At 41.7% G+C, this 14,969-nt stretch overlaps 1 protein-coding gene across 14 annotated transcripts in view; it reads right to left on the bottom strand.

The window, feature by feature from the left end:
* The window catches only part of ADD3 (adducin 3), a 132,301-nt gene extending 117,874 nt beyond the window's left edge, over window positions 1–14,427 (bottom strand). For 4 of the 14 annotated variants that reach the window (XM_005225724.5, XM_015460732.3, XM_010820027.3 and 1 more), the window contains exon 1: window positions 12,109–12,417. The gene's annotated coding sequence lies outside the window, so the exon portion shown is untranslated. Of the gene's footprint in view, window positions 1–5,310; window positions 5,836–11,691; window positions 11,810–12,108; window positions 12,418–14,279 lie in introns of those variants that run through there. The other 10 variants (XM_010820023.3, XM_010820026.3, XM_024985523.2 and 7 more) reach the window with 7 other exon arrangements.
* Window positions 14,428–14,969: the final 542 nt, after the last annotated feature.

Below are 14,969 nucleotides of genomic sequence, written 5' to 3'. Positions count from 1 at the left end.
CAAGTTTGACTTCTTTCTCTCACGTATACTCCACATACCAGTCAGTAAATCCTATTGGTTCTATTGTCTAAATACTACATTCAGAATCCACTCAAATCTCACCACCTCTACCAGAGCAATTTCTCACCAAGATTATTGTACCACTATGATCAAGTGTCAAAACACAACCAAAATAATCCTTGTAAAATGTATGTCAGATTATGTCCCACTTCTAACAGTCATCAGTGGCTTCCCAACATTCATGCCCCATTTTGTTTCATCCATTCCAGACACCCTTGAGCCTCAAGGCATTTGCTTGGCATTCCCTGTCTGCCATGACCTTCCCCTTGGTATACACAGTCCTCTTGGTACTCAAGGGGGATTTGTTCCAGGATCCTGGTGATACCAAAATCTGTGGATGCTCAAGTCCTTTATATAAAATGGCCTAATATTTGCATATAGCCCAGCACATCCTCCTATACACTTTAAATCATCTCTGGATTACTTATAATACCTAATTCAATGTAGATGCTATGTAAATAGTTACAAATACTATGTAAATTATATGTAAATAGGCTCTGAAAGTGAAAGTGTTACTCACTCGTCCTGTCTGACTCTTTGCAACCCCCTGAACAAGGCTCCTCTGTCCATGGGATTCTCCAGGCAATAAGACTGGAGTGGGTTGCCATTTCCTTCTCCAGGGGACTTTCCCAACCCAGGGATTGAACCCAGGTCTCCTGCATTGCCATCTGAGATTCTTTACCATCTGTGCCACCAGGGAGGGAAGCCCTGGCAAACAGAAAATTAAAGTTTTGTTTTTTGGAACTTTCTGAAATTGTTTTTCCCAAATATTTTTGGTCTGTGGTTGATTCTGCAGTTGCAGAACCCACAGACAGAGTACCAATTGTACCCACTCCCTTACCTTCTTTAGGTCTTTGCATACATGTCAGCTTCTTAGTAAGGACTTCACCTGGTCACTTAGATTTGTCATTGCCCCCAAACACTTCCTTTATCTCCCTTCCCCCTTCTATATTTCTCTAAAATATTTATATCAACACAATATATATTTTACTTATTTATTTTTCTTTACCCCCAAGAATATAAACTCCTTTAGGGCAAGAAGAGTTTATCTGTTTTGCTCACTGCTGTATTCCCAGCACTTAGAAGAGGGGCTGCTGCTGCTGCTAAGTCACTTAAGTTGTGTCCGACTCTGTGCGACCCCATAGACAGAACCCCACCAGGCTCCCCCGTCTCTGGGATTCTCCAGGCAAGAACACTGGAGTGGGTTGCCATTTCCTCCTCCAATGCATCAAAGTAAAAAGTGAAAGTGAAGTCGCTCAGTTGTGTCCGACACTCAGCTACCCCATGGACTGCAGCCTCCCAGGCTCCTCTGTCCATGCGATTTTCCAGGCAAGAGTACTGGAGTGGGGTGGGTCTAGCACATAGTAAATGCTCAATAAATATTTGTTGAATGCATAAATGAACAAGCAAAAGGAAGCATAAAGGTGCTCAGAAAAGCTAGAGAGGTCAGAGAAATATTTATGAGGAACTAATATACCAAAACATAATAAAGTTGTGATGGGGAAACAAAGTACATTTCTTAAAAAAAAAAAAAAAAAAAAAAAAAGGTCAACGTTTCTAGTTGAAACGAAAGTTCAGTGTTTCGTAAAGCCTAATTGGCATTAGGAAAAGTTACTATCCTTGCCTATTTCATTGTTTTCAAAGAGGATCTATCCACTGTCCATTGCCAAGGGCCCTTAGCTTCTGAAGAACTGAAAGAAACTCTGGGAATGGACAAGTTCCCAAAATGATGATGTCCTTTTCTCAGCTACCACATACACAAAGAGACAAGGGGTTGTCTTAGCCTTCTATCAGACCTAGTCCCAGGATCTTCACACAGTACAATCATATGTTTCTTAGCCACCTTTCAACTAAAACCACTAATTGCTAAACTCACCTTTCTAAGAACTACAATCACAGCCTCTTCAAACTAAAATGGATCTTAAAATGATCTCAACCCCTCACATATTTTATTTAAAAAACTACAGTGAAAAAGAAACGGTGACTTGCCCAAAATAACTTGAATAGTTAATTATACTAAGTATTTTTCAAATAGTAAGTGATAAATGTTACCAAATCTAAGAGAATTGAGACAATTGGAACAAATTCTCTAGTATCCAAAACAAGATAGTCACAAAAATTAAGTCAAAATTATTAAATCTCATAATATCAACAACTCCATCTATCCACATGTTAGATTCAAAACTTACAACAGAGCCATCAGCAAAACCATACTCCAGTATTCAGCAAACAAACTAAATGATGGATGAATTTAGATTTAAGAAAAATATATACCTTCTCCCCAAAGGAGGCTTTCATTGTCCAGTGTTGGGAATGATGAGGACTTCTAAAGTCTTTTTGCAAGTACCAACTTTCCCAAGCATTACCGGCTTCAAATAGCAGTATAAAGATGTTTCTATGAATCAATCATTTTCACGTGAGATCCAGAGGGAACAATTTGTAAAAGGTACCTGATATTCACCACGCCTGCCACCCTCTCCTCCTCGCCCTGCAATATTCTCACACGCTTCCTCGGCAGTGTGTCCTTGGCACTGTTTCCGATAGAGTATGTGATAGCCTTCAAGTGCCTTACAGTGAGACGAGATTGTGAACCATGATTATAAACTATCTCCAGCGTGCTACAGGAAAAAGGATTACTATTTTTGTAATATTTATTTATTTGGCTGCACCGGGTCTTAGTTGCCGCACGCAGGATCTTAGTTATGGCATCTGGGATCCAGTTCCCTGACTAGGAATCAAACCTAGGCTCCTTGCTTTAGGATCATGGAGTCTTAGCCACTGGACCACCAGGGAAGTCCCAAAGGATTACTCTCTTCGTGGTCAAAAATTTCTTGCCAAAACCCTTTCCATGGTCTGCATCTAGTGAAACTCTACCATGCCTTTAAAGGACCACCTTTATTCTTCTTTCCTGGGGACCTTTTTCTGACTGTTTTATCCATTGGTGCTTTTTTCTTGATCAGATGACCTATAGCATTTGTTATCTGTACCTGTAGCATTCATCACACACTGGCAAGTAACATCTTTTGTATAGTCATCTTAGTTGTTGCTGGCTTTTTTCTTATGCTTGACTGGATAAAGAGTCAGAATCTCTAAGAGTTACATAATTGATATTCCTAAGGGGATTTTCCAGACAATAAAGGGTAATCTTTCTACATATGAAGGGAAAGAGTCAGAAATTTTAAAAGAGCAATTGGGTTTTAGAATACACAGCACAACCATCACTGAACTGTAATTTCAGAAGCTTTGTATTACACCAAAATAATGATTCCCATGCTTTTAAAGTAATAAGGATGTCTTTTAAGGTCAAAACATATTTTAAAGTTAAAATATATTTTGTGTACCAAAAACATACTCAATATTAGTCAGGTGTTAAATATCTTTTAACAGAGAATACATGCATTCAAAAGTCTAACTACACAATGGTATGTAAGATGGTACTTATCTGGTCTACAGAGCTTACCTGATGTGCACAAGAAGTTGAGGTTACCCCAGGACCTCAGACTGCACATGATTGAACTTCACTGTGCTGTGGACATGCAATATTATTGCCATATCAAAAAGTACTACAACCTAAAACTATTTACTGCTAAGTCGCTTCAGTCGTGTCCGACTCTGTGTGACCCCATAGACGGCAGCCCACCAGGCTCCCCCGTCCCTGGGGTTCTCCAGACAAGAACACTGGAGTGGGTTGCCATTTTCTTCTCCAATAAAACTATTTAGGAGCAAGCAAAACACAGAAGGACTGATGCTGAAGCTGAAACTGCAATACTTTGGCCACGTGATGCAAAGAACTGACTCATTTGAAAAGACCCTGATGCTGGGAAAGACTGAAGGCAGGAGAAGGGGACGACAGAGGATGAGATGGTTGGATGGCATCTGTGACTCAATGGACATGAGTTTGAGCAAGCTCCGGGAGTTGGTGATGGACAGGGAAGCCTGGCATGCTACAGTCCATGGGGTCGCAAAGAGTCAGACACAACTGAGTGACTGAACCGAAAATACAGAAAGACGAACAAATCCCTACCTATCCCCATCCCACTCCCTCTCCCAAATCGAACATAAAATCCTTCATTAACTCAATCTTTCTTTCCAAGAAGCAGATTTTTAGCAACGTGAAACAATTCACTTCAATGCTTCAATAATGAACTTTTCTTGTGGTTTTAATATTACAGCAAAAGGAACCAAAAACTGAACATTATAGACAAGTCAAATATTTGCCAGTCCGTCTCTCACATATTTCCTGATTCTACTGAAATCTCAATCCTATTTACCCATTTTACCACCTTCTTCAAACAAACAAGCAAAAACCACCAGTATTTTCCAGCAAAGGAAGAAATATCATTGTGATCTCAGTTCTAGTCTTTTGTGCAGTTACCAATAAGAATGAGCTTAAATAAACAGCAGGTGAGCAGAGCGTTTAAAGGAATTAGCTCTGAGCTCAAGTCTTGGCTCTGTCACTTATTAACTGTATGATCTTGGGCGAGTTACTTAACTAAACTTCAGATAATTTACGTAAAGTGCTTAACAGGATCCTTGGCAGGTTTTAAGGGCTGAGAAAAGTGGTTACTGATTAAGTAATTATATATAATAGATACATAACAAAGATATCCTTCTTATCATAACAATTTCAAAGCTTCCTTCCAATTCCCTCTTGTCTGGCTCTGACAGGTCTGTCCCAGGTATCATAAACCTCCACCCCTGACCTATACCTGGTTCTACTACCTCCAGTTCTACCCTTGGCTATGACCATAAGCAGTTTCTGGAAGTGAGGGAACACACGACAAAAAAAAAAAACAGGAGGCCACCTGAGTAAGCTAAAACGGCAACAAAATCCACTTCGAAACACTGAATTCACTCAAGCAGGAATCTGCCTTAGAACCAGAGACAAAGAGAAAGGCAAGAGAGAAAAACTAACCAAATTATTCAAATACTTCTAAAACCCTTACCTCCAGTTAAACAAATGACTGAAGATTTGAAGCCCAAATTTTAAACAACAGCTTTATTGTCTGCAGGAGCCATCAAGAACCAGTGCTACTAAAGAAACATGCCTCACTAAAACAATTCTTTACCATTTTTAATTTAACAATCATTTAACCGTTGCTAGACTATTTTTTAAGAAGACGTCTCAGCAACTTTTTCAAGTTTCTTCTTTCCCCATGCATTTCAACAGGCAGTGAATTAGTTCATCATGTGTTCAGGCCTCCTGCTGGCAAGCATAATTAAAATTAAGCAAGCAACAATTCCGCTTACTGTTAAGATTCTGTCAAATTCTTTGATGAAGCCGAGTCTGGTTTCTCCAGGAGCCAGTTGAAAGTTCTGCAACAAAAACTTGGGGTTGCTCAACTCGATGCTGGCCATCCCTTCAGTAGATGGCACTCTTCCCTTTGAGCCCAAATCACACAAGCGCCAAGAAGCATGTTCTATGACATTCAGGTGTGATACAAAGCAGAGATTCTTTCTTCAAAGCTCCCTCCAGAAACTCATTCATCAAAAGTTGATGGTCCAACCAGACACTTTTAAAGAGCCCAGGGAAATGCAGATTATAAAACATCAAACACAATATTAATAAAATCACCTAACAAGTGATTACCAAGTAATCGGCTTCTCAGAGCCTTTTGTATACTTTTTTATTCAGGCATAAAATGTTCCTTCCCTAATACAGAGGTAATGGCCTTTCAGTGGCTACTGATCAGATCTTGTCTATCAAATCTCATTAAGGTATTCAAGGTAGCACAGTGTTTGGAAAACTATGATTTTGTCATTATCAACATTCACTAAGACTAATGAAAGACGTATTACTTTCATATTACTTTCAACATTTTTGGTTGAAAAAATTCATATAATTTTTGATACCCACTTAAAAAGAATCAAACATCCTAATACAAAATTACTGTACACCTAGTTTTCCAAAAAACAAATACATATTTCTGATTCATTAAACTGTCTTTTACTTTAACACATAATAGTTCCCAGTTATTAATGATAAGCAAGGTTTCCCACACTTCTGTTTCAGAGACTTTTTAAAATAAAAAGCATACAGTTGTGGACAGAAATAGAAGGAAATTTCTTTTTAGTGCAACCTCCAGGTGAAAGCCAAACTTTTCAGCAATCACCTTAAAAATTCCACCTTTTCTAGTTGAGCTAAAACTCAGTCCTGGCAAAAAAAAGTCAAAGGAGAAAGGTAAGGTAAAAGGAACACAGTTTTTAAATTTTAAAAAGGAAAAAAACAAAAGCACTGAGAGTGGGGATAAGAAATGGGAAAAACATACCAATTTCAGTAACCATCTCTTTGCCCTGTCCACTTTCACCCTATGCACCTAAGCCCATTCACAACTCCACTTGAGCTCTGACCATCATCACCCTTCCCCAAACACTTCCTCAGATAATAAAAGGCTGACCTTACAGAATCTTTTCCTTATGTACTAATAAGACAAATGAGATTAGAGGTAACAATGCAGCTAACAGTTGCTGGCTCTTAATTTCTGAAGGATTAAAAAAGGGATCCCTGGGGAGGCCTTGATCCCAAAATATACTTCTTTAGATGTACCAAATAAGCCTAATTACCTTCTCCACGAGGATACTGAGGAAACCTATCTCTTTGCTATAGCATGGAGTCATTCCAGCGGATCAAAAGATGACAGGACAAGAATATTGTATGGAAAAGAGAAAGGAAATGCTGTTCTCACACTGGATGAGCTAAGCCACTGTGGAAGAACTTCACAGAAACATTGCTGACGGTGACAAATTAAAGGCACAGACTAAGTCCCCAAGATACTGATAAAGCTCAGCACTGCTCCAACCTGACTGCTTTCTACATTGTTGAAATTCCAGCTCCCCTAGCAAGCAACCAACAATAGCCCTGGGAGCTGAATTAAACAGGCTCCTGAACTCACACCTGCACCGTCCCTTCCTCTTCCATCTGAAGTAAGCCCTTCTTTGATGGGGGATGGGGGAGTGAAAAATTACAAGAACAAATTCAAAGAGGTATGAGAATTAGCAAAAAGAATAAAGTAAGAATTCCATGTATGTTACTTAGAGTTAAGTTTTCATATTACTTCCCTTAATGAACGTTGTGAGCATTAAATTTTGAAAATTGTTTTATTAATATATACAGTGTTCTTCTTCAAAACACTGGTTTTAAGAATGTAAGTTGTTATTACTGCCCTTATGTTTCTAAAAAGTGTTTCAACCCCTGGCGGGCTGGTTGTGGGAAGTTTTTTATCTTATGGAGGTCAGTATGTCTATGGCAGAAAAAGTGAGCTTCATAACCCAATCTTCAAACTCTAGCCTTGTTTGAGTCAGTAGCAGTCTTAAATGCTAGTTAATGTACTGCTATATACCAATATCCTCAGGTCCAGTTTCAGGCAATTTAAAACAAGAGGTTTCAAAGTTCATTTTATATCAGGGAGTTAGGGTTAACCCTAACCCATTTCCAATTAAGCTTTAACTAAAACCAACTTTTAAAACAAGTAATTGTAAAGTATATACGATGGTGAGACAGATCAGCCTGACATTAGGTAAAATCAACTTATATCTCACCTCATTATAAAGATATAACTATTTGTCAAAGACTAAACACATTTTATTGGAGAAGGAAATGGACAAAGGAGCCTGGCAGGCTGCAGTCCATAGGGTCACTCAGAGTTGGACACGACTGAAGCGACTTAGCAAACATATTTTATAATAATAATTCAGCTCTGGCATAGTTAAAAACCAGTCTATACAATCTCCCTAAGAAGGAAATTTACAAAAACAAAAAGCCTTTAGACATCAAGGATGAGTTTCATCCATTTTTATACTTTTTGGTGATCATGCAACTACTTTTTAAGTTATGCTAGACAATTATGAAAACCACATTTATTCTTCAAAGTTTCTAGGATACTCTTTTAAATTGCTCCTTCAGTGTAGTAAGTCATGTCCTAGAAACCTGAAAGCTACTATTGATGCAGCTTTTCAAAGATACACAAAAAGAAAATAATTTAAAGAAAACAAAAGATTCTGATTCTCATTATCTATGCTATCATCTAAGACTTGACAGTAAGTTAAATGGCACTTTAACGTTCAAGTATGTTTTCAATTGTGTAATTAACTTACTTTTGAGCTTGATTTTGTGATTAGTCCACATATAAGAGATCAACATTATGAAACAAAAAACACACACACGTCTTTTTCTCTAACATTTTAAACTTTCAGTTAATTTCAATTAAAACTGTTCTATGCATGCAGTTGATATTCAAATAATCACTACATGAATGCCAGGTGAATCATTTTGTAATTCACCTGAAAGGAAGAGCATCCTCCAAGTAGTATGGTTACACATGTGTGTCCATAACTAGCTACTGCTAGAAAGAAAAAAAAACTAATCAAATTCATCTAACTTATTAGACATAAGGGATATACAAGGGATAACAAACTTTTTCTTTCAAGCCATAGTCAATGAAACACTGCTAACCTGTATGATTTAGAGAGGATTCTTAGTATACACAACCCACTGCAGTAAAAATTTGAAACTGTCTTGGCTTTTGGCCAAAAGAATTCAGTCACTAGTAAGACCTGAAATACCTCATAACAATCTCATCTAGAAATACTAGGGCACATACCCCAAGATCAAATGATAAAGCATTAACAGAAGACATGAAATAAAGTATTAGGGCACCCATTTTGAATCTCAATGACTAGCCACAGTCTACGACTGCTCAATTAATTTCAAATAGGGTGTTTATGTTTAAAAGAAAGTACTCTTGATTAAACATCTTAAATGTATTTTATTCAAATTCTACATGTTTAATGTTTCCAAAGGAATCTGAAACAGCACTGAATTTTAATATCAGAAAAATGAGTATTTAGTGTGAGAAACATATTAGTAACCTGTGTCTTCAATACAGTTTGAGCTTTCTTAATTCAACGGATGCTGTTTTTAAACACTGCTCCCTAATATTACCTTTCACTAAATTGCCAACAAAGGATATATTTGATCTCTACAATAGTAATCCTAAACATTACTTCAAACAGCTACCAATTTAGGTTATAATTAACTGGCTTGACCTATCAATGACACTGGTGAAGCATCAACACAGAGGTCCTTGAGGAAAGGGAGTGACAAAGTAAAAGCCACTTATAGCTAACTGTAAAAGGTAAATCAGGTGGAATTTTGAACAAACTGAAGTTAATATTCACCTCAGGTTGATGCAGTGTTGATAATCAGAAGATCAAGACTTAGTGCAGAACTAGAATCAACAAAGAGCCTGTTGGACCAGCTGGGGCCCTACACATCTGGCAAGCTTAAAGAACAACAAAAAAAGACTTGAATCTTCAGTAATTAAAAAGATAACATGGTACAGCCCACAATCTAGCATTTGAGCTACACGTATGTCATGTGAAAAGAGAATCCTCTTCCAAAGTCAAAAGGTGATTCTACTTTATGCAGATTGGTTACTGCCGTTCAGATTTAAACGCATCTTCGTGATATGAATACAGGAGGATGTTGCTAAACAAGGCATATGCACAGCTGCAGTCTTGGAGACCCTGTGAAGATACTTCATTCATTTGCAGGTATTACCCCAAGTTTCATAGCAGCAGGGGTTACTGGCTATGCGGACTTACTTTCAAATCAAGCTCTGGGTTCAGAACCAGCCAGTCTGTGCCTACGAGCTATACAAAATACTTAAACCTTTATGTCTGTTTAGGCATTGGGTTGTTATGAGGATTAATCATATAAAAGTCTGTGCCTGGCACAGAGGTAGAGCAAATAATATTGGCTGTTACAAATATTTGCTGAGTCTTCACTTGCTGGGTCACATGATATAACCATCTTCAAAAAAAGTAACTTTATAGTGATGCTGATAAACACATAAAAGACTGAGGACCAAACTATATTCTAAGCACTTTACACATAAAAACTCATATGGTTCTGATAGTATTATTCCCAACATTTTACAAACCCAATTTGTTCAGAGTTGGGTTTTTATGATTTTATATGATTTCTTTCTCGAATAGAAATAAAATTTCTTGTACTCTGATGACACACAAAAGTGCTGCCCAGTACTGCTAACCAACTACTTTGAGATGGCAGAGATTAAATAGCTAACAACCTGCACAGGCTTAAGTGTAACAAAAACACTCAGGCACAAGAGACCTATTTCAGGAGGGCTCATAATCTCAGAGGTTGGGCCCTACCCTGTATTTGGGTTTGAGGATGGTGTGTAGGAGGTGGGCTGATGCTATGTCCTCTTAGTCTCAAAAGACATTCTGGTTTTACAAAGACCACATCCACACTTTAAACGTCACTGAGCAGAACCTGCATTCATACCGGTGTAACATTACTGAAAAGGGGGTTAGAAATAGCAAAGTGTGCAATATCATTTTCTCATTCATTTTCAGAATGTAAAACATATTCTGAAAATACAATCTATCATGCAAAATAGTTCCTAGATGTCTTATGATCACCTGTGTCATATGTCTACCAACAAACATTTCCTTATAACATATATGTAAAAAAGCTGCAACTTACTGAATGCCTCATAACCAACTATCTCAAGAGCTCAAATTATGTTTAACATTCAAAATAGACATACCAATTTTTTTTCTTTAAAAGCAACTATTGCCAACATTTTTCAGTCACTTAAGAGTTTTAAGAGCAGAGACTGAACTCTTTGGAAAAAGGAACACTTAAATATAGCAAAAGTGGCCTTTTTTCCCCCTGGTCTTCCCTCTGCAAAGGTAATCTGCTCGATTTAAGCAGAGGAAAATGAGTTACAGTGCAATTACAATGCAGTGGAGACTTTTAGATATACAAACTTTATACATTCGCTCCAAAAGTAACTTAACCCTATAAATGAATGGGTCCTGTATCTTAATTACTTTTTTTTTTTTTTACAAAATACTCAAGCATCTTATTTAAAAATGACAAATTATGAGGTATTCTTATTTTACTCCCTTTAACAATCTAATTAGAAGTCCTCCAAAGCCCAAAGTAGGATGAACCCAGCATGGTGCTGATGCACTCCATTCCAAGAAAAGCAACCATTTCATACTACTAAATCTAGTGTCATAACATAAAAAGTTCATGCACCTTTCAAATGGAGCTGATTCCTACCCCCCAAATCTTATCAACTCCCTCACCAAACTTGCATATAAATTCCCACTCAAAGCCTCTTGGTTGATTTAAATTCCTTCTCTCTCCACACCACTCCAGCAGGTCAATTACAACAGCACATGTGCCAAAGAAATTAGTGGTTTTACTCACGTCCCATTTTAAACGGGCACCTACTTGCAATTAAATCTCTCCAACAAAAAGTTTACCTGAGGCCATTCTTGCTATTTTACTAGAGGCCTAGCTTATTCTACCTGTCTCTGTGGTCTTGCCTCAGCTATAATGGCATACTTCCAAACAGCCTGGACGCCCCCAAACACCAGCTAACCGGACCTGCAGCCAACTCTTGCCTGTCACCCCGGGCAGGAAGCACAACCTAACATGTATACATTTGTAGGGGTGGGGTTGGGAGGGTGTGTGTCGGGGGGATGGGGACACAGATTACAGGAGAAAGGTTTGATTGAATACTCTTAACTTGGTAACAGAAGTGTTTTTTTTTTTTTTTAACGAGGAAAACAAACCAACACTTCCTCCCTTACCTCCACCTTTTTCCAAGCGCGGGAACCTCCCAACCCTCCTGGAGCGCACCTTCAGAGCTTAAGGTCCCTCGGATCCCGAAGCTTCGGCCAGTTCTTGGTTTTTAGAACTCCCCGTCCTCTGGGAGAAATCAGAGGACGCCCGAAAGACTCGGGCCCACCCCGCGGCGCCCGGAGATCCTCCCCTTCAGGTCCACTTTCCTCGCCCGAGGCTCCCGTTCCAGTCCCGGAGGGAGAAGGGTTCACCTGAGGCCGCAAGGGCAGCCAATAGGAAAGTCCCCTCGGCCCTGCAAGTCGCCGCAATCCAACCCCCGCGCGACCCCCTTAGAAGGGTCCCCGCAGCCCAGCCCGCGCGGGCGCCTGCCGTCCCCGCCGCGAGAAGCGGTGGAAAGGCCGCGCCTTCTCTCCCCTCAGGATTACCTCGCAGCGCGCAGCCGGCTTTGTGCTTCCCTCCCTCCTTCTCCGCGGCCGCCGGGACTGCAGCGGCCGCGCGATCCTCCACCGCCGCCTCTTAAGCGCCGCACGGCTCCAGAGGGGAGGGCAGAAGGGGAGGGGGCGTGAGGAGGGAGGGACCTGGGCGCCGAGCCCTGAGAGGCAGGAAGCGGCGACACCTGGGTCACGATGCTTCTAGCTCTCGCTCTCCGTTTTTAAAAATACAATTTAAACCCCTCTCTTTCCCCTCCCGCCCCGCGCCCCCGCGACCGTTACCGGCAGGGCGGCTCACGCTCTGGCGGGACTGGCCGAGAGCCCCTCGAGCGTCCCCTGGCCCCGCCCCTAAGGCCCCGCCCTTAGGCCCCCAGGCGCCTCTGGCTCCACCCCCACAAGCCCGCCCCTCGCGTCCCCCGAACGCCCCTGGTCCCACCCCTCGGGTCCCCGAGCGTCCTGGCCCCGCCCCTCGGAATCACAGGATGTTCCTGACCCCGCCTCCTCAAGGCCCCGCCCCCAACGCGGCCCCTCGGGCCCCTCCAGAGCCTTGGTACCGCCCCCTACGGCCCCCTCCTCTCCCGCCCGTACCCAGTCTCTAAAGCCGCGGCCGCGGGGCCCTACAGGCCTGGCCTCTGGGAGGGCCTGGTGCGGGGCAGTTGTCTGGCGTCTCTTTCAGCGTCCTCCTCCAGCTCTACATCTTCGATCCGTTGCGTGCCTTGCGGGAGGGTCGGAGGAGTAAAAGACCCCGACGGAAGCTCGACCACAAGGGATAGGAAGGGCGCCTTGGAAATGCCGCCCGCCCAAATCTGAGCAAGGCGCCCCCCTCCCCCCACCGCCGGCCACACTCCTAAGGTTGAGCCACAGCTTTCAGAGTCAACCTCGGCCGCCTACACTGGCTGTTGGGTCTTCAGCGGGAGGCCACTGCTAAGGTTCAACCTCCGCACGCCCCTCACTGGAGGGGCCTGGGTGTTCTCAGCATAGTTGCTTATGGGGGCGCCTCTTTCCCCCTACTCACCTCCACAGAGGGACAGGGGCTCTCTTTTATCAGCTCCACTTGTACGCCTCAAGGGTCTTCACCCCGAATTTGGCCCCTGGCCTTGAGACCTTATGAGAGCTCATCTCTTGGAGGTGAAAAGTCAAGACACTGCCAGCCTTGAAAATGAATTCGGGGCCGGGTAAACTTTGCAGGGATGTGGATCCATCCACAGGTGACACTGGGCCACCCACCCCCCGCCGCCCAGACAAGACTTACCCTAGAAATAGACCTCCCAGCAACGCACACCTTTCTCTACCACCCACGGCTTGCACCCCTCCCGCATACGTGTCCTGAACGGGCACAAATCCACTCCCAAGCCCACCCTCTGAGCGACATTCTGGTTATTCACGGTCTCTTGGGTCAACCCCACCCTAACACACAACAGCAAACTTCATTCCCCACCCTTATCTCCCTTCGTTTCCAAGGCACTGGCGACAGGCCACTTCATTTCCTTCCTCCTCTGCAGACTCTTCTCTTCCCCCTCAAATACTTCGTGCCATCCCCCTCATCTTCATCCCCTCCCTCTTCCCTAAAAATGTGCTAATTAAAATGTAGTTTCCTCTTCCCACATATGAAGTGTGGAAAATGAATCTTGTCTTGGCAAAAACTGTGATTCATTTATCCTCGCTTTCTCTCTCCACTGGACCAAAGCTATAGAAATTTTAGTCTACCACCATCTCCCATATGCTCAAAATCTGACCATGCCTCATGGTTTTTAAATACCCCTAAAGGGCGGTGGGGAAGGCTTCCTGGCTTTGGGGAGAAAATATTTAGAAAACGCTTGGCCTGTCATTTTATTTGGCATTTTAAAATATCTGCAGTATTTGAGAGAGATATTGGGAGTGGCTGGATGTTTTTTTGCATTTAGAAAGCAAGAAATGAAAAAAAGCTTGGCACGCATCAAGGTTAGCCTGTTTATGAATAGCCCCCCAAAAGTGTGTTAGGGGTACATATCAGACAATAGTCTCCACTGCACAGGACGTTCGCCTGTCACAGATCTAGACCTCCCCCCGCCCCAAAGGAAGACAAATTAACATAATCCATTTTAAGCATGTCTGATGAGCAATCCTTCCCGTGATCACTCCATTTCCCACAGTTTCTGGACAAAATGGATAAAAGATTTGCTTACCCGCTTAGGATGCAAGGCTTTCTTGTGTCCAGGGCAGTAGACGTGTGCGTCTTCTAGGTGTGGATTCTGCAGTGCTGCACAGAAACCCACTGCAGCCTCAGACCGGCGGCAGCGGCGGCTTCTCCCAACGCCGAGTAGTAAAGTGTGTGACTCTGGTAGAGACTCCACAATTACCATTAGGCGCTTGCTTATGAGAGAGGAGGCGGAATCTTTCTTAAAGGAATGGGTAGTGTTTTTCCTCTCCACTATTGCTTCATGAGAGGCTGAAAGGGTGGAAGCAGGGAGTTTTTTTGGACTGAGTATGGCAGTACAGCTGTGGGAGGTCAAGGTTAAAATTAACTGGGTGATCGAGGGACCGATTTAGTGTGAGTCAATGAAATGCTAGAAGCATTGGTTTTAAAGAGCCCTGCTAACTTCAAGCTCTGGGGTCCATGGCAAAAATAAAGTGATGTGCCTTGAAACTGACTAGTACTTTGTGTTAATAATTAATTTCGAATCATCGCTTTAAACTGATAACTCTACAAAGGGAGGTTATTTCATATTTAATACAAGAACATGAAAAGAAAAATAAAACACACAATTGGGAACAAGAGTCAAGTCTTACTAATGCACGCATATCTGCTATTTCAGTGAATATCAGTATTAGAAAATATTGTAAATCAATTGTACTTCAATTAAAAAAAGAAAAGA

Source organism: Bos taurus, chromosome 26, assembly GCF_002263795.3.
Source record: "Bos taurus isolate L1 Dominette 01449 registration number 42190680 breed Hereford chromosome 26, ARS-UCD2.0, whole genome shotgun sequence".
NCBI classification, from domain to species: domain Eukaryota; kingdom Metazoa; phylum Chordata; class Mammalia; order Artiodactyla; family Bovidae; genus Bos; species Bos taurus.
The sequence above is the reverse complement of the archived record's forward strand: the minus strand, read 5'-3'. Positions and strand labels throughout refer to the sequence as shown.